The sequence below is a fragment of the Vulpes vulpes genome, chromosome 10, assembly GCF_048418805.1.
Source record: "Vulpes vulpes isolate BD-2025 chromosome 10, VulVul3, whole genome shotgun sequence".
NCBI classification, from domain to species: domain Eukaryota; kingdom Metazoa; phylum Chordata; class Mammalia; order Carnivora; family Canidae; genus Vulpes; species Vulpes vulpes.
The window spans coordinates 83,365,480-83,386,457 of NC_132789.1; the positions used below are offsets into that span (position 1 = coordinate 83,365,480).

The window sequence follows — 20,978 nt, forward strand, 5'->3', positions numbered from 1 at the left end:
TTTTTCACCAGATCTAATGAATTGTTCTACTTTATCAAACAAAGAACTTACTATTCTGCATTTGCCTTTTCCTCATACAGAAAGTTGTCATTTTAATAATTTAAAAAATAAACATTTGAATTCGAGTTGTCATCTCTCTAAAGAAGTCAAGAATTCTATTCACTTTTTAAATCTAATCTTTGAAGATAGTCATTGGTAAAGTCTGAGAATACTTAATGTTAACTTATACTTACCTAAATTTGATTTCTTAAAGGACTTTCACATTCATTCTTTCAGTATCTGTGAGACAGGGACAGGGAAGATGTTATCACTGCCATCTTGTATATGAGATTCAGAAATTTAAGGGACTTGGCTCAAGGTATACCAGCTAGTAAGTGCTAAAGGCAAAACTCAATTACAGTACTCCAAATTCCAAATCCATCAGTCCTCTCTTGACATTACTTATGTTCCATTTGAGAAGACAATGGATCTACCTGTACTGTCCATTTCCTAGAGGTTATATATCAATCCTTTCTCAGTTGACTTAGTGATTGAGTTTTAGACTGGCTTTACTGAAGGAACTACCAAAAGTACCATAGAATTTTTGCTAAAATAAAAACCAACCTTTAAAAAAAAAAATAAAACCTTTCAATGGTCAAATAACTCATGGTTCAAAAAAAAAAAAAGGATTCTAAAGATTTAGAAATGTTTAAGAAATATTTCTCACCAATATTGCATTAGTACTGTAATGTTAACTAAAAACAACAACAACAAACCTCTAATATTAACTTATAAACAGAGAGGGGGAAAAAAGTATATTTGTTAGAAAAGAGACCAAGCAGAACTCTAACAAAGTAGTAACAATTGCTATACAGAGCTCATAAAGCTTTCAATTGGTCAGACTAAACATATGTTTACTTTTCATTCTTTATATTCCATAAATAAATATATATATCCATAAATATAAATATATATCTATATATGTAAGGAATAAATCCCTAACAGCACTAGAAAGAAGAAAAAATATAATCAGTAGAACAGAAATCTTGTGGAAATAAAAAGCAGATGAAACCAGATGGATAAAAAATCCAAACCAGAGAAAACTGGAACACACAATAGGTGTGGAAAAGACAGCTGTGAGAGACATTCATCTCTAAGGATTCCATCAGAGAGAAACTGTAAGCTCTGAATCAACAAATGTGGAAGGCAGAGTAGAAGATGATAAATTAAGGAAATACCTATAAAAATGCTGAGCCAGCTGTGTCCCTTCTTCCTGTCTATGGAAATCTTCTGGCCAGGATATTTTCTTCCAGCAGATCTAACTAGGCAGAGTTCCTAGCAGCGGGCAAAAAATGGAAGCACAGCAGAGTCTAAGGTAACTCCCAACATCCACAATGGACACACACACATACACACACAGAACCAACTTTCACACCCAGACAGTCCTACTGGCAATCCTCGGGGGTCTCTCAGTCTGCACAACTGCTCCTAGCTAACATACTCTAAAAGAAAGTATATCTACTTACATAGAAAAATTTAAATTCTAGACAAAATGTTATGCTCCTAGAAAACATAAATATTCACAGTTCCAGAAAAAGCCGCAAGCCAAAACTGGATAATAACCATAGGATAAATTAAATACATGGCGGGGGTGGGGTAGAGTAAATGCATGCCCAAAAGGGCAAAGGACCCAGACTGTTTTATGGGTAAATTTGTCTCAATAAAACCAATAATCTCTATTTATTTAAACTGTCCCTAGTTATTAAAAAAAAAAAAAGACAAACACATACACACATACAAGATGCTTCTAGATGGGCTCTATGGGCTACATCTACCTTGCCGATGATTCTGTGTACACAGCATTTTTAAATGTTGAGTAGAAATATCATGAGATCCAACATCCTTTTTCTATTATCACAATCTCTGCTTCTCTCTTTATGAACCTCACCTACTGTACTCAATTTTTTAAACAATTTTGACTCTTTTAGGCATGTGAGCTCACAATACTTACCATAGACCAGTTTCACTTATAAATGTGAATTTTAAAATCCTTACCAAAATATTCACAAAGCAAATCTAGCATAGAGTAAAAGAACAAAGCATTATAACTAAATGGAGCTTTTATAGGGACTGGTTCATCATTAGAAAATTAATTCACAGAATTCACTATATTAATATATTAAAGAACCATTTGGTAGATGGACATAACACAAACACTTGAAAATTTTATAACCATTCTTGATTCTTTTATAACTCTTAGTAAGCTAAGAATAGAAGACAACTTCCTTAATTTGACAAAGAGAATGTATCTAAAACATAGAACAAATGACATTCTTAAGGGTAAAAGGTAAGAAAGAATTAAGAAAAAGACAAATCATCACTATTATTAAAAATTATTCTGGGCAGCCCAGATGGCTCAGCGGTTTAGCACCGCCTTCAGCCCAGGGCCTGATCCTGGAGACCTGGGATCGAGTCCCACGTCGGGCTCCCTGTGTGGAGCCTGCTTCTCCCTCTGCCTGCATCTTTGCCTCTCTCTCTCTCTGTGTCTCTCATGAATAAATAAATAAATCTTTTAAAAAAATTATTCTGAGTTACTAGATAATGTAATAAGACAAGAAACCAAAGGAAGCATAAATTATTAGAATGAAAATAGACAAATGTTTTTAATAATCAATGGAAAATTATCAAGATAATCAACGGAAAATTATTATAACTAATGGGTTTTCTGAAAGATCAAGATACAAGGTAAGTATTCCGAAATAATGACATTGCTATAAATCAACAATAACCCATTAAATGCAATAAAAATCATATTGGTAATGATTAAAATTTTTATATATTCATATATTTTAGAATAGTCAAACCAGAAAAGTGTAAGAAAAGTATTAAATATTTTAGAAAAAAACCTTTTTAAGCTTCAGTAAATATCAAAATATGTTATTCGTTTTTATTTTATTTTATTTTATTTATTATTTTTTTTAATGATAGGCACACAGTGAGAGAGAGAGAGAGAGAGAGAGGCAGAGACATAGGCAGAGGGAGAAGCAGGCTCCCGGGAGCCCGATGTGGGATTCAATCCCGGGTCTCCAGGATCGCGCCCTGGGCCAAAGGCAGGCACTAAACCGCTGTGCCACCCAGGGATCCCTGTTATTCGTTTTTATATTGGAAGATTCCATTGCTAAAAGTATCAGTTTTTGCCAAGTTGATAGTTTCAAATTGAATATGATTCTGACAAAAATCTAAAGTATCTCCTTTTATTTTTTTTAATATTTTTTATTGTAGTTCTCAAAGTATCTTCAATGGAATTTGAAAAGTTGATTCTAAAGTTTACTTGTAATAGTAAATATGCCCAGAAAAAAAGGGCTTAAAAATTGAAAAATAATGCAGATGGAAATTTTTCCCTTGCAAATATCAAAACAAAGTATAAAGCCATATTAATTAAAACCAAGAATTCACATTAAAAATATAGATTTATAGGTATACACAAAGATAGAGATACATATACACATATATACACACACACAACACACCTCCAGGGTACATCCAGAATCAACAAGAATGAAGGAAATATATGAAAGAAGGAAATAAATGAGTGTTCCAGAGTTTTGGATCCTTAGTGTACCACCATGAGCCAGAGTAAACATTAGAAGCTAAATGTCTATTAAAATGTGCAGCTCTGGGCCACCTGGTTGGCTCAGTTGGTTAAGAGTCTGCCTTCTGCTCAGTTCATGATCCTGGGGTCCTGGGATTTGAGCACCTCATCAGGCTCCGTGCTCAGCGGGGAATCTGCTTCTCCCTCTGCCTGCAGTTCTGCCTGTTTGTGTTCTCTCTCTCTCTCTCTCTCTCTTAAATAAATAAAATCTAAAAAAAAAAAAAAACAACTGTGCAGTTCACACTTTAAGTGCATTGTATTTATAAAGACCAAATGCCCATAACCTGTAAGTAATTTTACCTATAAACTTAATAGTAATAATCTGGCTAAGGGTGAGCATTTTATTTTTAATCCTGGGTCACAGTTGGCTTTATTCTATAGAAACACAAGAATTATGATCTAGTATCAAGGGTCAAAAAACAGAAAATGCTGGCACTATAAACCTGAACTTCTCATCTGAACTGCTGGAATATGGAAATGTCTAATCCCCAGCTGTGGGGTATTTCCCTGTGCCCTATAAGATGGTTAGCAGCATCCCTGGCTTCTAGCTAGGCCAGAGTGACATTTTTATAAAGAGATCGGATCATCTCTCCCCCTTATTCAAAATTCTCCAATGACTTCCCAACAACTTACAATGAAATCCATATTCTCTACTAATCTGGCTGCCAGAAGAATGTATCACACAGACCCACGCCCACCCTCCCCCCTGAGGTCTAGCCTCTGCCTCCTCTGAGCCTAAAGAGTACTCAACAGTGTGCAGCCCCATTTTGATATTGCTAACACAAAGCTCTGACAAGGCTTCTGTATTGCCTGGCATCCTTGCATTACACCCTAGTAGATCACTTCCCAAGAGTCTAGGACAAGAGACCATAATTTCAGCCCTTTCCCTCAATTCATCCTCAATCCTCACTCTTGTGAACCACCAAGACAAAAGACACAGGCTCTAAAATAAAATATGTGCATTTATTTAGGGTCTTAGAGATTGCAGTTGGGAGACACAGACCCCACCAAAATCAAAAGCATGCTCCAGAGAGACAAGGGAGGTTAGAGCTTTTAAAGAGGAAAGAGAGAATTTACATAAGTTGTTTCAGACAAAATGTGATTGGCGCTGGTATAGTTATACTAATCTATGCATGATTGGATGCTAGGGCTAGTGTTAGGCAGAAAGTTCGTTTGTGTCCATTTTAACATATAACAGATGCCTAGGCTTTCAGCTAAGTTCAGCAAAAATTCTGAGAATTTGAGATGAAGACGTGCATAAGCCCTACATGCTCAATGTCCATCCAGCTCCATTTTAAATTAACCCTCTTAAGGAAGCTTACTCCATTTTATTCTCTCTGTTGTTACTTTCAACTAATGGTTTTACTTCCTATTTCACTGAGAAAATAGAAGCAATCTGAAAATAGCTTTCTCACCTTTTTATCACAAATTCTGCCAGCATTCATATGGCTGCACATCATTCCCGCTTATTCTTGGATGCGTTCAAAGATCCCCCAGTGGCTACCTGAAACCGTGGGTAGCACCAAACCTTGTATATACCAGTTTTTCCTATACATACAAACCTTGATAAAGTTTAACTTATAAATTACGCACAGTAAGAAATTAACAATAACTAAAAATAGAACAATTATAAAAAATGTCCTGTAATAAAACATATGTGAATGTGGTCTCTGTGTCTTTTTCAAAATATCTTATTACTGTACTCACCCTTTTTTCCTGTGATGATGTGAGATAACAAAATGCCTGAGTGATGAGATGAAGTGAGGTAAAAGGCATAGGCATTTTGACACAGTGTAGCATCAAAGGCTACTAATGACCTTCTGATGATTCTTCGGAAGGATGGTCAGCTGCTTCCAGTTGACCACAGTAAGTGGAAATGCCAATAATGCCACAGGTGAGGGGGGACTACTGTAACTCTATATTCCATTTTTCCTGAACAATGAGCAGTCCCTCCCTGCTCCTAGCTATATTCATGGAATGATAATTAATACACACATTAATTCTATAGCCTTTAGTAATTCGTATTTGTCACCATCAAAAGGATATGTAGTTAAATTAAGATCCTATCTTATTCCAATCATAGCACTACTGTGATATTGTTCCATTTTTAAAATTCTGAGCTTGTAGCCTGTTTACAATATTTATAGGTACCAGTGAAGCAGGAGAATACTGATATCGAATATCTGTCAACAAAGTATTCAGAAGTCCAATGTCTTTGAAGGAGGGAAGCTTTCAAATATCTAGTATCAAGTAACCATATTCATAATATTGGGCAAATTGAGGATGTTGAAGAGAGTAAAGATTAATCTTGGTTTTTATTTTTTTAAGAACATTGTCGACGAGAAAAAAAGTGTGAAAAGATTTGTCAGGTTTTTTATTGAACAGCTACTACACTTTTTAGAATAACTCTAAGATAAGTGAGAGTCTTTAGTAAGGTATGTAACCTCCAAATGTAACATTGTTCCTTTGGGGAAAATGGGATCTCCTTAGAACAATTTACCTTATGATGCAATTTCCAAAGAAACTGGTAAGGAAATGAAATTTGCCTATACCTGCCCTACTTTGTTCACGGGAATACGCTGAAGCTTAAAAAAATGTTGGCTATAAATGCAATTTGAAAAAGGTAAGTAAGTTAAATGTAAACTATTATCGAAAAAAAAAAAATCCAGTTCTTTTTTTTTTTTTTTAAATCCAGTTCTAATCACAGAAATATTCTATCCTAGGGTGGCCCGCATGATTACTACCCACAGTCATCCTTTTATTTTTGAATTTTGTGGGACCAGGGTCTATATCTTTTAAATTCTCTTCCATTACAAAGCCTAAATAAGGACAATTTTAAAAAGGGATAAAATTAAACAAGCATTTAAGGAGTCTAAAAGAGAAAATGGATGCATTCTAACCCCTGGAGTGATAAGCTGAGTGGTCTCAGCTGGCTGAGTCTGATAAGCTGAGTGATGCACCTGCCAGGTGCATCAGAGGCTCTGATAGAAGGACAATGAGAGGGTATTTCTGAAAAGGAACTGGGAGGGTACTCTGGTCGGAGTGAGTGGCACATATGGAAGGCTTGCTGGCAGAAAGGGTGAAACTGGATAGCACTTGCTTGAGAGTCATCAAATGTATTTGTCTGACTATCCTTGCCTGTACGGATGATAAACACATACTAGTCAGATTCCATTAATAATGCTGAGGATGGACAGACAAGACACTCTGGAGTTTCAGTTTCCTGTAGTTTGGGTAGAAGACAGTGAAGATCCTTGAAGAACCCTGGGATGGGAGCGTAGATGCGAGCAAACGACACATTCTCAGTATTCTAGAACTAGCTCTGAATAAAAATAGATAGAGGGGACAAGACAAAGTCTTTTATATGAACTCAAGTTAGCTTCTTACCAGCCACTAAGGATAAAGAAAAGAAATGTTCTAGAAAACTATTACCACAGACCAGAAATGGAAAAAAAGAACATTAAAGAACGTCTCCAAGGATTAAAGTAGGTAAGGGCTCAAAGCAAAAGAGCTTAAAATGTTATTTAAAACAATCTCTAAAACTTAATAGATTCAAGGCATGAGTCTATTTTTTTCTAAGTCTCACATAGATAGAAATTACAAAACTATAGCATGAATAAGTTTTACATGAAATGACTAATATCAACATAGTATTACTAAAGTTAGGAATAATGACACATAACCACTTCCTTGAGACACCTACATCACCATTCCCTAATGTTACGTAACCACAGGACGCTTTATGAATTATGAAATGTTGATGGAATACCAACATTTTGATAGAAGATATTATGCACACTTGATTAAAAGAGAACAGCAAAAAATAAGTGCTTCAGGAAAACATCAAAATTGAATTCGTATGCTTGAGAAGAAATAAACACATAATGAAATCACAAATTCAATAAAAATAAGTATTTAATAAAATCATCAATATATTCAATAGAAAAATCTTCTTATATTTTAGAGATGATCAAATATCTAGAAGCAAATGCTATGATGTTCATAACTTACTTTAAAATACTTCCACAGAAATATGTACATTTGAAAAGCACATTAAGCAAACTGAACACTTTTTTTAAGTCATGCAAACCTGAAGTGGCAAGTTGGAGCAGAGCTATGGAGCCTGGAGTGTAGTGTATGTGCTCACCATGTCTACAAAATCGAGGCATTTCAAGCCATGGGGTGCAAATGTTAGATTTTTCACAGCACAAACCCATCAACCAGTTTTGGATATCAATTTCAGAATAGCAGTTTTAAAGCTCTGGTTGACAAATTAAGATGAAAAAATTTGAACACTTTGCTACAAAATTAAATCAATAATCATATATGGAAAGCTGGAAGTCTCAATCTCTGTTTCCTTAACTCAGAATTCAGATGAGGTCATGAAAAATATCTTAGCATTTTAAAAATATAAATTAAAGAGATTAGGAAGAGGCTTTGCCTCAACGTTCACCTTACATGCCAGCTTCCTTGTCTCTTGTTCACCTCTACCTAAATAATCTAGGTAGAATTATTTCCCCAATAAAATTCTTTTTCCAGACTTACCAAGAAGTCTTGAAAAAAAGCCCAATGTAGTATAAGCTAATTGTAGATGGTGTTGACTTTTCTTCCACATATTACAAAAGTAAATTTAGCAGAAAGATTTATACTCACTACTTAGCAATGTTCCTGCATATCTTTTTGTGCTGTTTCTAATTACAAAGTTATTTTGAATGTGTGTAAAGCAGGAGTTTGCCTAAAGGCCCAACCTGACATTCTTAGAACAATATCCCCCTTATTGACCATCTCCTCGTCCCATTCTCAGTCTTCATTCCCTTTGACCTCTCTTGACCACTCACTCATTGCCATAACTCTCTTCTTTCTTCCTGTCACAGATGTGGCCCTTCCCTGGTTCTTTCTCTGATGCTTCTCTCTCTGTTTGACAAGCAGACCTGCTTACCCTAAACTGAATGCTTTGTACAAGGCTCATCCTGGCTTCTTAGCCCTTTCCTTTTTTCACATTCAGTCTCCAAATGAAATGCTTCCAGTTCATGGCTTCAGTTACTGCTTACTACCCTCGTTCATGACCAAAGGCCTCACCTAGGCCCAGGCCTATTGTTCCACAGGCCCTTAGATATCCATCACATCCACTTGAATGGATCTGATGCTTAACAGTTTCCAAACTGTTTAAAAACTTAATTCCTCTTCTTCCCACTTATATAAAACCTCTCTTGACCCCTCAAAACTGGCTTCCTTTTCCTATTACCCTAATGGATTCACTGTCCATCTTCCTCATCTGGCCATTTTGCTCACATTCTGAGATAAAAGCAAAGTCCAGTAACTGTCAAAGCCAAAGTATTTACTAGATAACCCTTTATAAAAAATGTTCCCTGAACCGCTAGCTAGCATAGCTCTATCCTAACCCTTGGTGAGTTGTTTTTAAGCTGTTTATGTATTTTCCCCCATTAGACTCTAGACTTCTTTGGAATAGAGTTACATCTTGATCGTTTTTTTTTTTTTTTTAAGATTTTATTTATTTATTCATGAGAGACAGAGAGAGGCAGAGACAGAAGCAGGCTCCCTGCAGGAAGCCCAATGTGAGACTTGATCTCAGGTCTGGGATCACACCCTGAGCCACTCAGGCATCACTGTTGGTTTTTAAAATCTGTCTTCCTAGCACAGAACCTGGTACATAGTTTTAATCAATAAATATTGGTATGGAGTTATTTTTTTATTCTTCCTGCTTCTTCCTCTAGATCTACTCTGCACTCTTTCCCACAAAATAACTCTTGGTTTAGGGACAGCTGGGTGGCTCAGCAGTTTTGAGCCTTTGGCTTGGGGTATAATCCTGGTCCAGAAATTGAGTCCCTCATTGGGCTCCCTGAGAGGAGCCTATTTCTCCCTCTGTCTATCTCTTTGCCTCTGTGTGTGTGTGTGTCTCATGAATAAATAAATAAATAATAAATAAATAAATAAATACATAAATAAATAAATAAATAAATAAATAAATATTTTTTTTTTAAACTCTTGGTTTCACTAGATTGTTTGCAAAAATGGCTACAATAATTCTCTATTTCCATGCTCTTGGTTAGTCTCCTCTAATACTGGCTCTGGCCCTGATCAATGGGATGACAACAAACATGGTGCAAGATGACACTTGAAGACTACTTGGTTATCGGGGCTTGCCCTTGCTTCTGCACTTGGAACCCTGACACCACCAGATCAATGAGCCAGGCTAGCCTGCTGGATAATGGAAGACACATGGCCTTGAGAATCCCTTGCTCCAGCCAAGAGCCAGATATGTGAGTGAGGCCATCAAATGCTGGCTGACTACACACACATAAGGAAACTCTACTACATAAATGAGCCTGCCCAAGACCAGCAAAAGAACCACCCAGATGAATCTAACCAAAACTGCTGACTTACAATGTCATGAGCTAATAAACTATTGTTGTTTTAATCCAATATGTTCTTTTGGTGGAGGGGTTTGTTATATGGAATATACTTCCTGCTATTTTGGTCTTCCTCATTTTAAATATCTCTAGGATTTGTGCCTTAAATTGACCACCAAACCGAAGCTGTGTCTACCGCCACTTTACTCTCTACACTTACGCTTTATACTAAGGTAACACCATGTAGGAGAGGAAGAAAAAATTTTCCATCTATCTTTCTTCTAAGTTCTCTGGCTGGTTGAATAATCAAATTAACAAATAGATTCTATATGTTGGAAAATTGAATTTAAATAAAAAACTAAAAAAAATAGAATAACTAGAGAAAACAATTTCAATTACGTTCATATGGGGGCCCCACAAAAACAATGAGACCCCAGGACAAATCAGACAATTGAGGCTTATATGCCATCTTGAGCTAAGGAATGGGATAAGGGCCTGGGGCTTCAAGGAGGAGGAGGATGATTCACAAGAGGATAAGAAAAGCAGATGTTTGGTAATTATGTTCCTCTTGCCATTCAGATAGTTCATTCTGATTTAAAAAAGAAGAAGAAAGAAAGCAAGCAAGCATGCAAGGTATCTCTCGGTAGTAGCTCTGTTTCCTGGCCAGCCCCCCATCTAAAATTTTTTAGGCAGTTTGAGGGAGAGGTAATAGTTTCTCTTGAATCTGTTGGGTCTTAATTGCCTTCAGCTGAAAGTAGTCTACCTGCCAAAGTGGCACATTTGGGGGAGACTTGTTCCTACCTCCTTCAACACTAACCCGTCTTCCTGCTTCTAGTTTCTTTTTAGATATGTAAATTATAAGCTCCAGAAGAAATTCATCACAGATCCATAATATCCTTTGATATCCTTTGATATCCTAAAGATGATGTGATCTTAACAATTTCCTCTTATATACAAGCAAATTGTCTATTCTATGTATGTCCCACCATTATATTTTGGAAGCACATTTTTTACAGGTTCATGGCTGGAGATGAATTTTGCCTTAGGGATGAATCATACCGCCAGTCTCACTCATATCTGATTTAGATGATATTTAGATGAGACTTTGGACCTTTGACTTTAGAGTTAATGTTGGAATGAGTTAAGACTTTTGGGGGCTGTTGGGCTAGAATGAATGAATTTTTCATGCAAGAAAGACATGAATTTAAGAAATGTAGGGACAAAATGTTATAAACTGAATGTTTCCCTCTCAAATTCATATATTGAAACCTATATTGTGATTTATAAGGAATATATATTTGGTCATTCTAATGAACAGAGTATATGTCTCACATGTATTTCATTTTCATCAACAATTCCTGGGTCACAGATCCCAACACTCTTGGAATCTCCTGAGCAATAAGAGCATCTTTGGTTAAAATATTTAGTCTCTTGACCTCAGTGCAGAAAAAACACTTCAGAACCATAAAGGTGAAATGAATGTCTTATTCATGACAAGCCCCTTTCCAACACAACGGGACTATGTTAATGAGATGACTTCTGGAAAGCAAGTAAGGATGGGGGCTAATTGTCAGGGGAACCAACCATGAATAGAGGGTTGGAATTTTCAAACTCATGCCCTGATTTCTTGAGACTGTATCAATGATCAATGGCCAATGATTTAATCAATGATGCCTATGTAATGAAGCCTCCATCAAAAAAACAAAAAAGAGAAGGTTTGGAGAGCTTTCAGTTTGGGGAACCAGATGGCTTCCATGTACCACCATGCCAGGCCCCAAACTCCACAAAGACAAAAGCTAATTTGTTCAGGACTTCACCCTGTGTATCTTTTTACTGGGCTATTGGTTAGTATCCTTTGATAGCCTTTGTCATAAATCAGTAATCCAGTAAGTAAACAACTTTCCTGAGTTCTGTGAGCTACTCTAGCAAATTAATCAAACCCAAGGAGGAGGGTGTATGAACCTCTGATTTACAGCCAGTCAGTCAGAAGCACAGACAACAACCTGGGTTTGTGATTGGCCTCTTAAATGGAGTGCAATCTCTTGGGACCGAGCCCTTCAGTTGGAGAATCTGATGCTATTTCTGGAAAGATAGTGTCAGAATTAAGTTGAATTGTAAACATCGAGAACTAGTTGGTGGTGTGGAAAACTGCCCCCCTCAAATATGCCCCTCCACACATTAGAACTGTTGATCAGAACCCATTAAGTTGGGATCCCTGGGTGGCGCAGCGGTTTGGCGCCTGCCTTTGGCCCAGGGCACGATCCTGGAGACCCGGGATCGAATCCCACATCAGGCTCCCGGTGCGTGGAGCCTGCTTCTCCCTCTGCCTATGTCTCTGCCTCTCTCTCTCTCTCTCTCTCTCTCTCTCTGTGACTATCATAAATAAATAAAAATTTAAAAAAATTTAAAAAAAAGAACCCATTAAGTCTTAATCTCCTATGTGATGGTATTTGGAAATGGGGCCTTGGGAGATAACTAGGACTTGATGAGGTCATGACAGTGGTGACTTCATGATGGGAATAGTACCCTTTTAAAAAGCGATACCAGGGTACATATCTTTTCTCTCTCTCTCACTTTCTTTCCCTTTGCCATGTGAGGACCCAGCAAGAAACCAGGAAGAGAATCTGAGCAGCTGGTGCCCAGATATTGGACTTCCAGCCTCCAGAACGATGAGAAAATAAATATCTGTTGTTTGAACCATCTAGTCTGTGGTATTTTACTATGGCAGTTTGAGCTAAGACAAGTGGTCAATATCCACAAGGCAAGAATCTCTTGCATCTCTACCAATCGAAAATGTTATTTCTATATTCAAGAATCTCTTGTATTGCTACCAGTTTTCTGCAACCTACAGAGTTGTAAAAGAGCTCAAAGTTGATGGAAGGCACAGATAACACAGAAAAATGCACTAGATAGGACACCTAGTGATCTTCTCTGCCAATTTCAAAAGCTATCATAAAGTTTTCCTGACATATCTAAAGCAGAGACTGTAAGCTATTGGTCCTTACCTCTATTCATCCGAACTTATTCCATGGAACACCTGCTGTCACCTCTTTCAATTAAGTCTGTTTATTCAAGCTTATGCATATTTTGTTTGTCATCTTATATTACAAGTGCAACCTGCAGTTCCCAAGCCCATAGCAACCTAAAGGAACACTCAAAAGTCAGAGTCACAGTGATGTCCTCATAGCACCCATCCTGGCCTCTAGTCCTCACCAGCAAAATCTTGAACCCTCAGACCCCTCCTGTGTCATTAAAGGGATCCCTGGGGCCATGTTGCATAAACTCTGCTATGGATAATTGTTCTCCTTACAGCCACTTCAAGACACCAGATAACCTCCCAGCTTTTATGTTCTAGCTCCTTAGATGCCATTGATCACCTTGGCCCTCATCACTGCTACTATGTCACTTTCCTAAGGTCACTCAAGGTGCCATGTGAAGCTGCTTATTCTGTTCTACCATTCTCATGGACAACCAAGGAAGGAACAAATGAAAATAAAAAGAGCTAAGGCTTATTGAGCTCCTATTATGTGCCAAGCCCAGGTACTTTATATTCTTTTCTTTCTCTTAACTCATATCATTTTTGTTTCTGCTTTGGTAGTTAAAGGTAAATTATATATCCCCGAAACAGCATTTCTAAAATATAAGACTGTTCTCCTATATGCCAAAAGAATCGCATTTAATAAAGTTCATTTCACATTTGATAAATTTAGTAAATCCTTCACTGCATCCAATATCCAATCCAAATCTAAATTTTCCCAGTTGTCCAAAAATGTCCCCCACAGTTGGTTTCTCCAAACCAGAACCCAATCCAGGACAGTTCACCTGGTTGTCGTGCTCCTTTATGTCTCTTTTAATCTAGAAAAATACCCCTTTTTCATCGACTGACTTGTTAAGGAGCTGGGGCCAATTGTCCTGTAAAATGTCACACTTTCTGGATTTGTCTATTTGTTTCCTCATAGCATTTGTTTAACTTGTATGTCTGTCTCCTATCTTTCCTGGAAACTTGTATAGCTAAAGCCTTAAGTTAAACATCTGTGGCCAGATAGAATATGTCATCAGAGGACAACTAATATCTGCTTGCCTAACCATTAGTGATGCTAAGATAGAACAGTTTCTCAGCCCTCCAGTGAGACTACCAGTGGTCTACAAAACACTGGGCTACATTAGGCCTTAAGTAGGTTTCAATGAGGTAACCTGCAGTCTTGACCACCATGAGCAACATTATTGCAGTGAAAAAACACTTTAGAATCCTTAGCAACCCATCACAGGCTAACATTTGGAAACATTTTATTTTAAAAACAAACTGCCTGTAGTGAAGTTTAATTATAAATGGAACTTAAGGGCACCTGGGTGGCTCAGCAGTTGAGTATCTGCCTTTGGCTCAGATCATGATCCCAGGGTCCTGGGATCAAGTCCCACATCGGGCTCCCCACAGGGAGCCTGCTTTCCCTCTGCCTGTGTCTCTGCCTCTCTCTTTCTGTGTATCTCATGAATAAATAAATTTTTAAAACTTTAAAAAAATGATACTTAAACTCAATGGGCTTGCTTTTTCTTCTCCAGGCCTGTGATGTATGTTGTCAACAGCAAGCCCTGACCATGGCACTGCCCAGTATGAAGGCTACGGTGACAGGTCCAGGTCTCTGATGTGCAAGTCCCCAGTTTCTCCCCCTCTCCATTCACAACCAGCTTTCCAGCCTTTCTTTATCTTTGTGGTTCCTCTCTGACCCCTTCATGTTTCCTATCCCCCAGGGGGCACTGAAGTGAACACAACATTTTTAGCAAATGCTGTGAGACACAAATCCTTTATAGCACTTCAAGTTTGAGGATCTTAAGAATTAGCAATTGAGAAATGGATTTGCAAATTTCAATCAAAAACTTAAATTCATAAGAACTTTTATCCGAAAGACACATGAGAACTGGGCTTTTAAGTGCTATCTTGAGTACTTCTAGATCTTCAGCAATTATTCAGGAAATCAATAATGATAATATGATGCTGAGAAAAGTCAGTGTAATTACCATTATAGTAATGCTCCACTTATGAGCTGCTTGAAGTTAAGTGCGGTTAAGAAAATCTGGAAATTCCAAAGACCCAAAAATCTGCTTTCAACCTACCTTCCAGGGGAAAGAAATAATCCTTGGAAGTAGAATTGAGAAACTTAGTCAATATACTAATTGTATTTTCATTAAAAGTACAAAGCAGTGGCGGACGCCTGGGTGGCTCAGTCCGTTGAGCATCTGACTCCTGGTTTCAGCTCAGGTCATGATCTCAGGGTCATGAGATGGAGTCTCACATCAGGCTCCATGCTCAGCAGGACGTCCGCTTGAGATTCTCTCTCTCTCTCTCTCTCTCTCTCTCCACCCCTACCCGTGCCCCCCGATCTCTCTCTAAAATAAATAAATAAATCTTTTTAAAAACTTAAAAAGTACAAAGAAAAAAAAAGTGCAAAGCAGGGAATATAGAAGTGCAGTAAGTATATAAAGTCCTGTACATGGGGAGAGGGGTTAGTGGAAGTAGTTAATTTAAATGAAAACAGATTTAAATCTATTGAAGTCATTTTCCCCAAAGCAGAGAAGACAAGAATATAAATCTCTAAAAACTAAGGAAAGTTTGTGTTGTTCTCACCTAAAATGAGGCAATCCCAATCCCTTACAAAGGCAGATCTATGCTGGTGATCCACATAAAAAGATCTTTGTTAGAAGAAGCAGTAAATTTATTCTATGAACGTGTAGGGTAGATAAACAGGTAATATATAGAGGCAGATTTCATATCAATGTCAGGAAGAATTTTTTGTATGGCAAACTATATATAATATAAATTTATCACTTTAACCATTTTTAAGCTAGCAGCTGTGGCATTAAGTACATTCACATTGTTGTGCAACCATCACCACCACCACCATCTACCTCCAGAACATTTCCATCCCAAACTGACACTCTGAAACACATTAAATAGTACATCCTCAGGTCTCCCCCAAGACCAGTCCATGGCTACCACCGTACCATTTACTGTGTCTGATTTTGACTACTACTCTAAAGCACTTCATATAAGGAAAATCACACAATAGCTGTCCTTTTGCATCTGGCATGGTTCACTTAACATAATGTCTTCAAGTTTCATCTACATTGTAGCATGTATCAGAATTTTACTCTTTTTTAAGACTGAATAATATTTCATTTTATGCATGTGTGTATGCTACATTTTGTTTATCCATTCATCCATAGATGGACATTTGGGTTATTTCCATCTTTTGACTACTGTGAATAATGCTGCTATGAACATAGGTATGCACATACCTGGTTTTATTCACACTGGGTATATACCCAGAAATAGAATTTGTTGGATCATACAATACATCATACATACGTACATCATTAATACAGTAATTTTATGTTCAATTGTTTGAGGAACTGCCATACTACTGTGCAGTGCCAAGCTACTGCACTATTTTCCATTCCCTGAGCTGAAGGTAGATGCTTAACCAACTGAACCACCAAGGCACAGCCAGAGAAGGAACTTTTAATAACTAGACCTGTGCCACCGTGGGATGAGCTGTTACCAGGATGTAGGGACTGATTAATGTGCTCTACCAAAGACTGGATAGACTAACATGTTCAGTTATGCAAGTTGTGCACTGTCCAAGTGTGTCTGGTTGCAGGGTGAGTAGGGACTAAAATCCAGCACATGTTTCATATTCCAAGGTGTGAACCCTGGTGTAGAACTGCCTCTTCTGGAAGGAAGCAATAATTTTTTCTTCTCTGGAAATACTGCCAGCTTGCCAAGCCATATGCTTGAAAGGGTACCTTTTTTTCCATGAAAACTAAGGCATCCATTTATGGAAGCTATCAGTTACCTTGACTGACTGACCCCTCTGTCATGAGAAAGCTGTAGATAGAATAGATTAATGCACAGGATAATACCTAGTCCAGTTGGACTACATGACTGTTAAGGCCTCATTCAATGATGATATTCTGTGCATCTCTCTGATTATTTTACAAGGTCCCCTCTTAAACTTCTTTGCACGCCTTGCATTGACAGGTGGAGGCAATATCCCCTCACCTTGAATCTGGGACCAGTGACTGCTTCATAATAGAGTTCTACAGAAGTGACACTGTACCAATTTCCAGGCCAGACCTTAAGAAACTGGCAGCTTCACATCCCAACTCTTTGGACACTCCTTCTTGGAACCGGGCCACCATGCTGTGAGGAAGCCTGAACCACCTTGTAGAGACACAAACATGGAGGAAAACCAACACTCATCACCAAGTGAGTGAACTGCCTTGCAAGTTGGAGCCTCCAGCCCCAGCAAAGATGAGCTGTCCCTGCCAAGCCCTGCTCAAATTGCAGAATGATGAGTAAAGTAAATGACTGCTGTTGTCTGAAGCCACTACTGTCTTGGGGTGATTTTCTTTAGCTGTAATAGATAAGCAGAACAGTCTGCATGTAATGTTACCAGCACTCCAAACGCACGTTTCCATAATATGTCTCATACCAGCAGCACATTAAGTGACTCCAAGGGAGAACTTTCTCTAAGGAGCCCTCAAGTTTTTCTCGAATGTCACGGGCCATGGCCTTTGTCCCTCACTCACTGCCTCTCCCACTCCGCAATTTAGGATAAAACTCTCTATCATAGAAAGATTCTGAGACCTACCTTCTGCAGTGTCTGCACCCCTCAGTGTTTGGATTTCTTGAGGAATCCAAAGTTTCTCTGAGCCACACACTGGACCCTTCCACAGACTCTCCGGCCTTGCCCTGGAGTGGTGTGGAGCCTTGGGGTGCAGGCTTCTAGGAATGAGATCAAAGCAACACTTGATCAGTCCACTGCTAAGTTGGCTCTTTCACTTGCCACAAGCTTAAGAAGGGGGGCAGACAAGGCAAGCCAAGGGGCGGGGACGTGGAGGGCCCCCCCCCCCCCAGCAGCACCCTTCCCCTCGGGCTCCATCTGTAGTCCTTCCCCCTCGGATCTAACCGGCCTGCGCCCGCGGGAAGGGAAGGGTTTCCGCAGGGCCTCCCTCGGCTCTGGGTCTTCGGGAGCGAAAGAGTTAAGACTCTCGCCCCGGGGCCTGGAGGGGGCGGTCTAGGGGGCAGGCGGGGGGGGGGGGGGGCGCTCCTGCAGCCCCGGGGCCGGGCCGACCGTCGGGAGCGCGGCGCGCAGGGGGCCGGCCGCGCGGGGGCGTGTCCCCTGGAGTCTCCCGCGAGCTCGGCGCGCGCGCAGTCGTCCCCGTGGTCCGGCGGCCGCGCACACGGGCGAGAGGCTCGGTCCGCCGGCGGCCGCTGCGGCTCCGGGAGCTCCCGCGGGAGCGGGGCGGCGTGGGAGCCGGGCCGTGCAGCACCAGCGCTCGGCGGCGCTTCGTCGGCGGCGCGCGGACCGGGCGGCTGTCGCCCCGCCGAGCCCCACGGTCGGTGCACCTCTTCCCGTCGGGGAGCGGGGGGGCCTGCCGGAGGACAGCCCGGCGCCCCGCAGCCTGGCGCCCCCGCCCCGGGGCTGCCCCCCACCTGCCCGCGGCGCGCGGCGGGGCGGCCTCCGCAGGCGGGATTCGGCCTCAGGGCTCTGCCTGGGGCTCCCCGTCCCCGAGGCTGCGAGAGCGTTGAGCAACCTCACGCCCTCGGCGGCGGCCCCGCGGCGGCTGGTGAGGCTCCCTCGGAGCCTTTGCTCGCTCCGCGCCGAGGGCAGGCGGGCAGGCGGGCGTGGGGAGGGCAGGGGGAGGGCAGGCGGGCAGGGGGGCGTGGGGAGGGCAGGGGGGCAGGGGGGCGCGGGGAGGGCAGGGGGGCAGGGGGGCGTGGGGGGGGCAGGGGGGCAGGCGGGCGTGGGGAGGGCAGGGGGGCAGGGGGGCGCGGGGAGGGCAGGGGGGCAGGAGGGCGCGGGGAGGGCGTGGGGAGGGCAGGCGGGCAGGGGGGCGTGGGGAGGGCAGGCGGGCAGGGGGGCGTGGGGAGGGCAGGGGGGCAGGCGGGCGTGGGGAGGGCAGGGGGGCAGGGGGGCGTGGGGGGGGCAGGGGGGCAGGCGGGCGTGGGGAGGGCAGGGGGACAGGAGGGCGCGGGGAGGGCGCGGGGAGGGCAGGGGGGCAGGAGGGCGCGGGGAGGGGCGCGCGGAGGTCGGGGGAGCCCCGGCTCGGAAGCCCGCCCGCCGAGGTCGGGGGACGCTCCCCTTCACAGGGCACTTGTTGCGTTTCACGTGCGGAAACCCCGGGCTGCGTGTAGACCACCAGCCTCTGCTGACACCACCCCGGGGGAGTCCCCGGACCGAGTTGGCGGCCGGCGGGGTGGGGGCATATCAAAGCCGGGCGTCGCCAGGAAGGCCAGAGCAGAGCCCGCGGCAAACTAGTAAAAAGTTCCTAGTTTATTCGTTTGCCTCCCCCCCCCCTCCTCGTGTTGCTGTTCACGTCTTTCCCCCCACCTCGTAGCCCCCCCCCCCCCCCCCGCGTTAACTATGGAGAAACACCTTGGCAATCGTTTCAGTAAATTACTTGATTTAAATTTATGCCATTTCGGTAAGATCGGAATTTCCAAATTACTAATTACAGGCGAACTTTAATCCTAAAAATCCAAGATGTTAAATGCTTACAGTGTAAGCGTAAGGATTCAGTCCTCTTCCTCAGTAACAGCTTTTGAACTCCACCAAATTCTTAGCCCCCCAATATGAAGAAGGCTGAATCTACAGCCCTTGGGCTGAACCTAAGAAGCTTCACTAGAGCTGGGTCTAGTGACTGAGGGTTTCAAGCACAGCATGACTTAGATCCATGGGTTGGGCTACAGATTCATCCCTGGAGTAACATGTATTTGAGAGGCCTTTTTTGTTGTTGTTTATTTTGTTGTATTTTTCACCCAATGATAACATGATCCATGCATCTTTGCCAAGTATCCCTTAGCCCTACTGCTTAATACAGGTAGAGGGGAATCCCTGGGTGGCTCAGCGGTTTAGCGCCTGCCTTTGGCCCAGGGCACAATCCCTCCACTTGTCCCTCCGCCTGTCCCTCTGCCTCTCTCCTCTCTCCTCTCTCTCTATCATGAAAAAAAATAAAATAAAATAAATACATGTAGAGAGCTGATGGAGATGTCATCAGAAATGATGTGATCGCAAAGGAAGGAAAGTGGTTTTGATGGTTTTGATGGTCACTAGCTCACCTCACACCTTGATGAGAACCCACAGCCTTGGCCTCCTTAGCTCCTACATCAGCAGCCGACCAAGCAAACCAGCATGCTAATGTTCAACCACTAGTAGTACCTTTCCGCAGTGTCATACCGCCCATGATAGCCAGATCAGTTCACTAAATACTCTCCTAGTGGACTCTGCTGGGCAAAGAGCCACTTCGTTTCCAGGAAAGGCCTTCTTTCTCTTATTTTTTAAGGAAACATTGCTGAAGGGTCCATTCCAACCTGAAAACTGGGAGGCTTTAGCCATCAAATAGCACAAGGTATTGAAGGATTTTTCTCCCATATCTGTGATCTGAAACAGAGAATGATGATATGCTTTGTTCTTAGAGTCCTGGTCTCCACTGTGGAATGCAAGTAGTGGCACTTGGTAGGTCTGACAACATTCAATCAGATATTTACTCCAAACTGTAAAAAGCAGGAAACAACTGCAAACTACTTATAATTAGGCAGAGCAAAGAGAGGCATTATACCTGTCCTGCCACTACTTGATCACGAAGCCATAACTTCTTCAAGACTCATTTTCCTCACAGTTAAAATGGGAATATTGCCCCTGCCTACCTAGAGTTGTAAAGCTCAAGTCAGATAACAGGTGCATACATAATAAGCTATTAATATACATACGATGTCATTATTGTTTCAGGTTCCTTTGAAAAACCTCAGGGGAAGGCAAAAGTATATGGTATTTGCACCTTGTACTTACTTCAGACATTCCGTACGACCTGAATAAATCTTATTTCATCTACTTATTGTCGAAACCTAAGCTCTGTTGGTTTCCCAAGATAATTGTCCAAATTCTTAAAAGTGGTCAATACCAACCATAAATAGA

At 41.3% G+C, this 20,978-nt stretch overlaps 1 protein-coding gene and 1 long non-coding RNA gene across 2 annotated transcripts in view; one reads left to right on the forward strand and one right to left on the reverse strand.

Annotated features, from left to right (window-relative positions):
- Window positions 1–232: 232 nt before the first annotated feature.
- Window positions 233–17,855, reverse strand: LOC112934697 (uncharacterized). Its single transcript, XR_011994972.1, has 3 exons — window positions 17,652–17,855; window positions 1,218–1,314; window positions 233–279 (listed from the first exon to the last, which is right to left on the reverse strand). It is a non-coding gene; the product is annotated as an uncharacterized lncRNA (long non-coding RNA).
- Window positions 17,856–18,138: 283 nt separating this feature from the next.
- EDNRA (endothelin receptor type A) overlaps window positions 18,139–20,978 on the forward strand; it is a 56,348-nt gene continuing 53,508 nt past the window's right edge. Inside the window, exon 1 of the mRNA XM_072724784.1 lies at window positions 18,139–18,399. The gene's annotated coding sequence lies outside the window, so the exon portion shown is untranslated. The remainder of the gene's footprint in view (window positions 18,400–20,978) is intronic.